This window comes from Daphnia carinata, chromosome 7, assembly GCF_022539665.2.
Source record: "Daphnia carinata strain CSIRO-1 chromosome 7, CSIRO_AGI_Dcar_HiC_V3, whole genome shotgun sequence".
NCBI lineage: Eukaryota > Metazoa > Arthropoda > Branchiopoda > Diplostraca > Daphniidae > Daphnia > Daphnia carinata.
The window spans coordinates 133980-143272 of NC_081337.1; the positions used below are offsets into that span (position 1 = coordinate 133980).

The 9293-nt window shown below is 34.7% G+C and overlaps 1 pseudogene; it reads left to right on the forward strand.

The window, feature by feature from the left end:
* The first annotated feature begins 1864 nt into the window (after positions 1-1864).
* On the forward strand, positions 1865-4310 carry LOC130691111 (uncharacterized; annotated as a pseudogene).
* Positions 4311-9293: the final 4983 nt, after the last annotated feature.

A 9293-nucleotide genomic window follows, 5' to 3' on the forward strand; every position in this document is an offset into this window, starting at 1 on the left:
TAAACTGCTATTATCAAAAATGTGTTTAACTTTCCTGGCGCTCCTACTGCGTTTTTCCTTCGGATCGAAGAAAAAGAAGAAAAGTCGCTTGAAAAAACACCGTGAGAACACCCGCAAAAAAAAAGAAAAGAAAATGATTAACCGATCTTGCATAAGCAAATCAATTGCCAAAAAAGTAGTAATAAACGGCAAAGATATGAAGCCGTCAGAAAAAAAGGTTCAAAAACGTGAAAACGAAAAGAAAAGGAAAGAAAAAAAATTAATCTTATCACGCAAAAGCAAAATCTTTTGCCAAAAGAGTGATAAAAAACGGAAAAGCTGTTCAAGCGCCATAAAAAACGGTTAAAAACTTCGTTGTATAAAGCGCCCTACCATCACTCGCGAAATAAAAGAAACTTAAGTAACGAATAAGGCCAAAAATGATTAATTGATCTTGCATAAGCAAACATCAATTGCCAAAAAAGTAGTATAAACGGCAAAGATATGAAGCCGCCGGAAAAAAAAGTTTCAAAAATGTGCTTATCACGCAAAAGCAAAATCATTTGCCAAAAGAGTGATAAAAAACGGAAAAGCTTTTCAAGCGCCAAAAAAACTGTTAAAAATTTCGTTGTTAAAGCGCACTACCAGCACTCGCGAAAAAAAAAAGAAATTTAAGTAAAGAATAAGGACAAAAAAAATGAAGAAAGAACTTAAGCATTAGAACGGCCTGAGGAAACAGTTTAAAAAATTGCCAGGCAAAGCCCCCTGCCAAAATCAACAAAGAAGAAAAAGAAAAGAAAAAATTTAATTAGTAAGACGTAAGTAAAGTCCAGTTGAAAAACCATAAAAAGAAAGTGAAAGTTGTGTGAAGAAAGAAGGCAATTCATTGCATTTGAAAAAGTAGCATAAAAAATTTCCATATATAATTAAAGGACTAACGCAATTATTTCTAATCCTAGTCGGCCTATGTCCCGACTAAGATATTCATCTAACTGAAGGTCCACTGACCATGGCCAGACAATTGGTTTCACGACGACACTGTGAAACCAATCCCGATACCTGTGCCCATTGAGGTGACAAGTCTCAATGCCCTTAAACTTATAGTAACAATGCCAGCACTCGAACCGTTGCCTATCCGTTCCGAGCCTGATACACTGTGTCCGGGAGCGGCCCAGCACTAGTTAAATGAAAAATTGACTTACGGTTTGCGAATCCATTTTTATCCAAAATAGTAGGAAGACTACGCAGCTGGGCAGAAACACAGCGGTCCGCTGGGCAGCAACAGAGGGGGCCGCTGGACAGGAACAGAGCGGGCCGCTGGACAGGAACAGAGCGGGCCGCTGGACAGGAACAGAGCGGGCCGCTGGACAGGAACAGAACAGAGCGGGCCGCTGGACAGGATCGAGAGAAGCACTTTTTTTACAGCACTGAAAGTATTCCGGAACGGCACAGCACACAGAGTAAGAGAAGCACTAATAGAAGCACTGTTAACGAAGAAAGTCACAAACGCCAAATTCACTAGTTAGTTTAGTTTTTGGTTAGTTTGCACGGAAACGCAGACCAGACACAGCACAAACAATAACCTGTTCCGTCAACAACTAAACGACGACTGGCAAAAACGCTGAATCAGCATGCGAAAATTTGGAAAGTCAGAACTACCATTTTTTATTATTTCAGCTCTCTTTCCCTAAACACCAGGGAATGGTTACATCTAAAATATCCTTTTATATAATAACTTTGATTATTGAAGCTTGAGTATTGCGTTTTTTTACAAGTATATAGTTTAAACATTATTGTAAGTTTTTAAAGCCCGTTTAAATAATAATTTTGAATTATTTAAAAAACAGCAAAAAAAATCTGGCACACATTGTGTTACTAATGCTTAATGCTAAATTCCAATTCAGTTGACGTCTGCTCGAGTGAGACACCAGAATCAGGCAAGTTTACATTTACTGTAGTTTATTTTGGTTAATATTACATTTTTTCTTATATTTAGATATCAGAGATCGACAATTTATACTTAGAGATGAATGGGATTATTTACCACTACTATCTTCCAAATGATGAAGAAGTTCACTTCAGAATTGTCATTGAAAAAGTATTTTTAAACATTGTGCATTATTTGGAGGTAACGTTCCATTCAATATGCCTGTATTAATATCATTTTAAAATACCTTTTAAAGCTGTTTGGTTTAATTAGGGCCCAAAAGATATTTTGTATTCCTATTATTGATGTTGTGGCTCCCCGAGCCAAAATAATCCCAAAATGAAGCAGAAATTTGCACTCCACACAATTGGTGAGTTCAACGAACAGTTTCATTAACATATACGTTTCAGTAAATACTTACTTGTTCTTTTTTAAGGTATCGATGGGATTCTTGGTGGTAAATGGTTACCTAATATTCCTCGTTTTCATCAAACAACTCAAACAATTCTTGGAACAACTCAAACAACCACACGATCACTGTGTAAAACCGCTAATGACTGAGGTTGCTACAATTAATAAAAAATTTCTCTAGTTTTATCCTTTAAATTTTTAAAATATTCTACAGTTGCTGAAACGGATCCTGAATGGCAACAAGCAAGTTAAACAGGCAGCTTGTTCAGCTTTTTCCACTCTTGAGGAAGAAGCATGCACAGAATTAGTACCTTACTTGGGCTTTATTCTGGAAACGGTTGTCTACGCTTTTAGCAAATATCAGCATAAGAACTTACTGATTATTTACGGCGCTATCCGCTATCCGATTTCAGCTAGAAAAAGAAAGAAAAACGTTAAAAAAAGGAATTTTAGGCCATGACCATGGACACCCCGACTTCTTTCATTACAGAGGCCAGTAGCGTCAGCAACGATTCGGCTTTTGTATCGCCGCTCAATACGCCGGTATCGGTTAACCGATCGCGCCATAATTCAGCCTCTAATCTGCTGGTCAATCGAGTTCGTCACTGATCCGGAGCCTCAATTACAGTCCGTCACGCGCCATATGCAACGCCTTCTCTGATGAATCACGGTCAAGATGGACTGTTTAATGCCTCTGTGCGCTCACGTCACAGTTCCTGTGGATCACCTTCATTGCTTCGATCCGCGCCTCTGTCGCTTCTCGTTCAATCCTTCCCGCAACAGGTAAAAAAAACAAAACACGTTTATTCATATATGACGTCATACCTAAAATTGCTCCCCCACATATTAGACGGAACCAAGAGGAAGTGAGCGCATCTGCCAAGATTTGCGTCAACGCCATGTTTCGGCCAGCGTAGTTCTGGGTTTGAGTCCTCACCAAATATCCGCTTCCGGCCTAGTCCAGACCACGCTTAACAATGCTGTGCCACATCTATGGGGTAGCTACCCACTTGCCCAAGAGATCGAGGGTCTTCTAGATTCAGCTCCGAGCATTGTCAATCGCTGACTCGGTCATGAATCGCTCACAGTCTGTCCCGCCTCACCGCATGTTCCAGCAATTCCAGTCTCAAGGTATCACCAGATATGAAACTGATCGCAACCCAACTGTAAGTCATGTCTCATACGGTCGTATGGTAGTTGGACAAGGCTATGCGACCGCGTCGCAACCCAGCACGCCCTTCGCTTGCGGCAGCAGGAATTTCACGTACAACGCATCCGCCATCAGCAGCCCGTACAGCTACACGGCCACGCCCGTACCCGCCGAATGGAACGATTTCAATTCGAATGCCAACAATGGTGAAATCAAATCAAAGAGAATTGTATTTTTTTTTTTTACGTAACTGATCCTCTTGTACCCAAAGGCGATGCAGGAACGGAGGGCTTCGTTCAACTCGATGCTGCCCAACAGGAGTTGGAAAACTTCCACGAGATCATTAGCGAAGTCTACGCCAACAATCATCAGGAATTGGCTCCATGCCTAGATAGATTAGGTGCGGAAGCTTTACAAGATCCTTCTTCCGCCAATTTTTCCCAAATTAATTTTCAAGGATCTAATTCTGGTACGTTTATCTGACCTTCTTTGGATTGGAAGTGTTATTGTAATTAATTTATTTTGAATGCAGCCGTAACCAATATGGATTCCGATCTTTCGTTCAGTTGTTCGGACAATGGCGATGGCTACCCTTTGTCGGAGTTGAGCGATTCCGTGACACTACCGGGATTGTTGGATCCAGAAGATTTGGCCGCAACTCTGGTAGCTTTGAAAGAAGCTCCCGAATTGAATCGACTGGTCCAGGATGTGGCCGATGGGCAGCAGTCTGTCGCTTTACCACAAGGCATGTGAATCAACGCACCTATACTGAAGATCCCCTAGTCCAGTCAGCCGCTCTCTCTCCTGCTCAACTCTTGATTTACTCTTTTTTTCATTCTCTATATTTTTAATGAGTTTAATCCATTGCATCCCAACGCATTGAAAAAAGAAACTAAAAAAAGCAACTAATTCTTACAGTAATAATACTAACTTAACAATTATTATTTTGTCAATAAATTAACAGGCTAGTATGCAGCAATCCGATCAAAAACAATGTGTTACGTAATGTGTTTAACATTTTATGATGTCATTTGCCGTGGTCTAATTTTTAATAAAAAAATTTTTTCTACGAGAGTTCAATTTTATAACGGACATTTTTATTACATTATATATTAAATCCTTTTCGAAAACGATTTAAAACATGGTTTAAATGTTTTTTAACAACGTTTATTTAGAAAAAAGAAAAAATATTTGAACTCCTATTTGCTGTAAATTCAAACATTCCAAATATACGTGTATTCAATGTGAATATAGTGTGATACAGTGAGTTTCAATATCTAATTAGCCGACGGACATCAAATATACGTGTATTCAACCCGATATATAGTGATGATAACGGATGTTCAATATCGACATTCAAACAGCATCAAATATACGTGTATTCAATTTGAATATAGTGTGATACAGTGAGTTTCAATATCTGTATTCAAACAGCATCAAATATACGTGTATTCAATGTGAATATAGTGTGATACAGTGAGTTTCAATATCTACATTCAAACAGCATCAAATATACGTGTATTCAATGTGAATATAGTGTGATACAGTGAGTTTCAATATCTACATTCAAACAGCATCAAATATACGTGTATTCAATGTGAATATAGTGTGATACAGTGAGTTTCAATATCTACATTCAAACAGCATCAAATATACGTGTATTCAATGTGAATATAGTGTGATACAGTGAGTTTCAATATCTACATTCAAACAGCATCAAATATACGTGTATTCAATGTGAATATAGTGTGATACAGTGAGTTTCAATATCTACATTCAAACAGCATCAAATATACGTGTATTCAATGTGAATATAGTGTGATACAGTGAGTTTCAATATCTACATTCAAACAGCATCAAATATACGTGTATTCAATGTGAATATAGTGTGATACAGTGAGTTTCAATATCTACATTCAAACAGCATCAAATATACGTGTATTCAATGTGAATATAGTGTTATAGAATCAGTTTCAATGATCTACATTCAAACAGCATCAAATATACGTGTATTCAATGAATATAGTGTGATACAGTGAGTTTCAATATCTACATTCAAACAGCATCAAATATACGTGTATTCAATGTGAATATAGTGTGATACAGTGAGTTTCAATATCTACATTCAAACAGCATCAAATATACGTGTATTCAATGTGAATATAGTGTTATAGAATCAGTTTCATGATGTACATTCAAACAGTATCAAATATACGTGTATTCAATGTGAATATAGTGTGATACAGTGAGTTTCAATATCTACATTCAAACAGCATCAAATATACGTGTATTCAATGTGAATATAGTGTGATACAATGAGTTTCAATATCTACATTCAAACAGCATCAAATATACGTGTATTCAATGTGAATATAGTGTGATACAGTGAGTTTCAATATCTACATTCAAACAGCATCAAATATACGTGTATTCAATGTGAATATAGTGTGATACAGTGAGTTTCAATATCTACATTCAAACAGCATCAAATATACGTGTATTCAATGTGAATATAGTGTGATACAGTGAGTTTCAATATGTACATTCAAACAGCATCAAATATACGTGTATTCAATGTGAATATAGTGTTATAGAATCAGTTTCATGATCTACATTCAAACAGTATCAAATATACGTGTATTCAATGTGAATATAGTGTGATACAGTGAGTTTCAATATCTACATTCAAACAGCATCAAATATACGTGTATTCAATGTGAATATAGTGTGATAGAATCAGTTTCAATATCTACATTCAAACAGCATCAAATATACGTGTATTCAATGTGAATATAGTGTGATACAGTGAGTTTCAATATCTACATTCAAACAGCATCAAATATACGTGTATTCAATGTGAATATAGTGTGATACAGTGAGTTTCAATATCTACATTCAAACAGCATCAAATATACGTGTATTCAATGTGAATATAGTGTGATACAATGAGTTTCAATATCTACATTCAAACAGCATCAAATATACGTGTATTCAATGTGAATATAGTGTGATACAGTGAGTTTCAATATCTACATTCAAACAGCATCAAATATACGTGTATTCAATGTGAATATAGTGTGATACAGTGAGTTTCAATATCTACATTCAAACAGCATCAAATATACGTGTATTCAATGTGAATATAGTGTGATACAGTGAGTTTCAATATCTACATTCAAACAGCATCAAATATACGTGTATTCAATGTGAATATAGTGTGATACAATGAGTTTCAATATCTACATTCAAACAGCATCAAATATACGTGTATTCAATGTGAATATAGTGTGATACAGTGAGTTTCAATATCTACATTCAAACAGCATCAAATATACGTGTATTCAATGTGAATATAGTGTGATACAGTGAGTTTCAATATCTACATTCAAACAGCATCAAATATACGTGTATTCAATGTGAATATAGTGTGATACAGAATGAGTTTCAAACAGCATCAAATATACGTGTATTCAATGTGAATATAGTGTGATACAGTGAGTTTCAATATCTACATTCAAACAGCATCAAATATACGTGTATTCAATGTGAATATAGTGTGATACAGTGAGTTTCAATATCTACATTCAAACAGCATCAAATATACGTGTATTCAATGTGAATATAGTGTTATAGAATCAGTTTCATGATGTACATTCAAACAGCATCAAATATACGTGTATTCAATGTGAATATAGTGTGATACAGTGAGTTTCAATATCTACATTCAAACAGCATCAAATATACGTGTATTCAATGTGAATATAGTGTGATACAGTGAGTTTCAATATCTACATTCAAACAGCATCAAATATACGTGTATTCAATGTGAATATAGTGTGATACAGTGAGTTTCAATATCTACATTCAAACAGCATCAAATATACGTGTATTCAATGTGAATATAGTGTGATACAGTGAGTTTCAATATCTACATTCAAACAGCATCAAATATACGTGTATTCAATGTGAATATAGTGTGATACAGTGAGTTTCAATATCTACATTCAAACAGCATCAAATATACGTGTATTCAATGTGAATATAGTGTGATACAGTGAGTTTCAATATCTGTATTCAAACAGCACCAAATATGCGTGTATTCAATGTAAATATAGTGTTATAGACTCAGTTTCATGATGTACATTCAAACAGTATCAAATATACGTGTATTCAATGTGAATATAGTGTGATACAGTGAGTTTCAATATCTACATTCAAACAGCATCAAATATACGTGTATTCAATGTGAATATAGTGTGATACAGTGAGTTTCAATATCTACATTCAAACAGCATCAAATATACGTGTATTCAATGTGAATATAGTGTGATACAGTGAGTTTCAATATCTACATTCAAACAGCATCAAATATACGTGTATTCAATGTGAATATAGTGTGATACATGAGTTTCAATATCTACATTCAAACAGCATCAAATATACGTGTATTCAATGTGAATATAGTGTGATACAGTGAGTTTCAATATCTACATTCAAACAGCATCAAATATACGTGTATTCAATGTGAATATAGTGTGATACAGTGAGTTTCAATATCTACATTCAAACAGCATCAAATATACGTGTATTCAATGTGAATATAGTGTGATACAGTGAGTTTCAATATGTATTCAAACAGCATCAAATATACGTGTATTCAATGTGAATATAGTGTGATACAGTGAGTTTCAATATCTACATTCAAACAGCATCAAATATACGTGTATTCAATGTGAATATAGTGTGATACAGTGAGTTTCAATATCTACATTCAAACAGCATCAAATATACGTGTATTCAATGTGAATATAGTGTGATACAGTGAGTTTCAATATCTACATTCAAACAGCATCAAATATACGTGTATTCAATGTGAATATAGTGTGATACAGTGAGTTTCAATATCTACATTCAAACAGCATCAAATATACGTGTATTCAATGTGAATATAGTGTGATACAGTGAGTTTCAATATCTACATTCAAACAGCATCAAATATACGTGTATTCAATGTGAATATAGTGTGATACAGTGAGTTTCAATATCTACATTCAAACAGCATCAAATATACGTGTATTCAATGTGAATATAGTGTGATACAGTGAGTTTCAATATCTACATTCAAACAGCATCAAATATACGTGTATTCAATGTGAATATAGTGTGATACAGTGAGTTTCAATATTTACATTCAAACAGTATGAAATATACGTGTATTCATTGTGAATATAGTGTGATACAGTGAGTTTCAATATCTACATTCAAACAGCATCAAATATACGTGTATTCAATGTGAATATAGTGTGATACAGTGAGTTTCAATATCTACATTCAAACAGCATCAAATATACGTGTATTCAATGTGAATATAGTGTTATAGTCAGTTTCATATGTACATTCAAACAGTATCAAATATACGTGTATTCAATGTGAATATAGTGTGATACAGTGAGTTTCAATATCTACATTCAAACAGCACCAAATATACGTGTATTCAATGTGAATATAGTGTGATACAGTGAGTTTCAATATCTGTATTCAAACAGCATCAAATATACGTGTATTCAATGTGAATATAGTGTTATAGAATCAGTTTCATGATGTACATTAAACAGTATCAAATATACGTGTATTCAATGTGAATATAGTGTGATACAGTGAGTTTCAATATCTACATTCAAACAGCATCAAATATACGTGTATTCAATGTGAATATAGTGTGATACAGTGAGTTTCAATATCTACATTCAAACAGCATCAAATATACGTGTATTCAATGTGAATATAGTGTTATAGAATCAGTTTCATGATGTACCTTCAAACAGT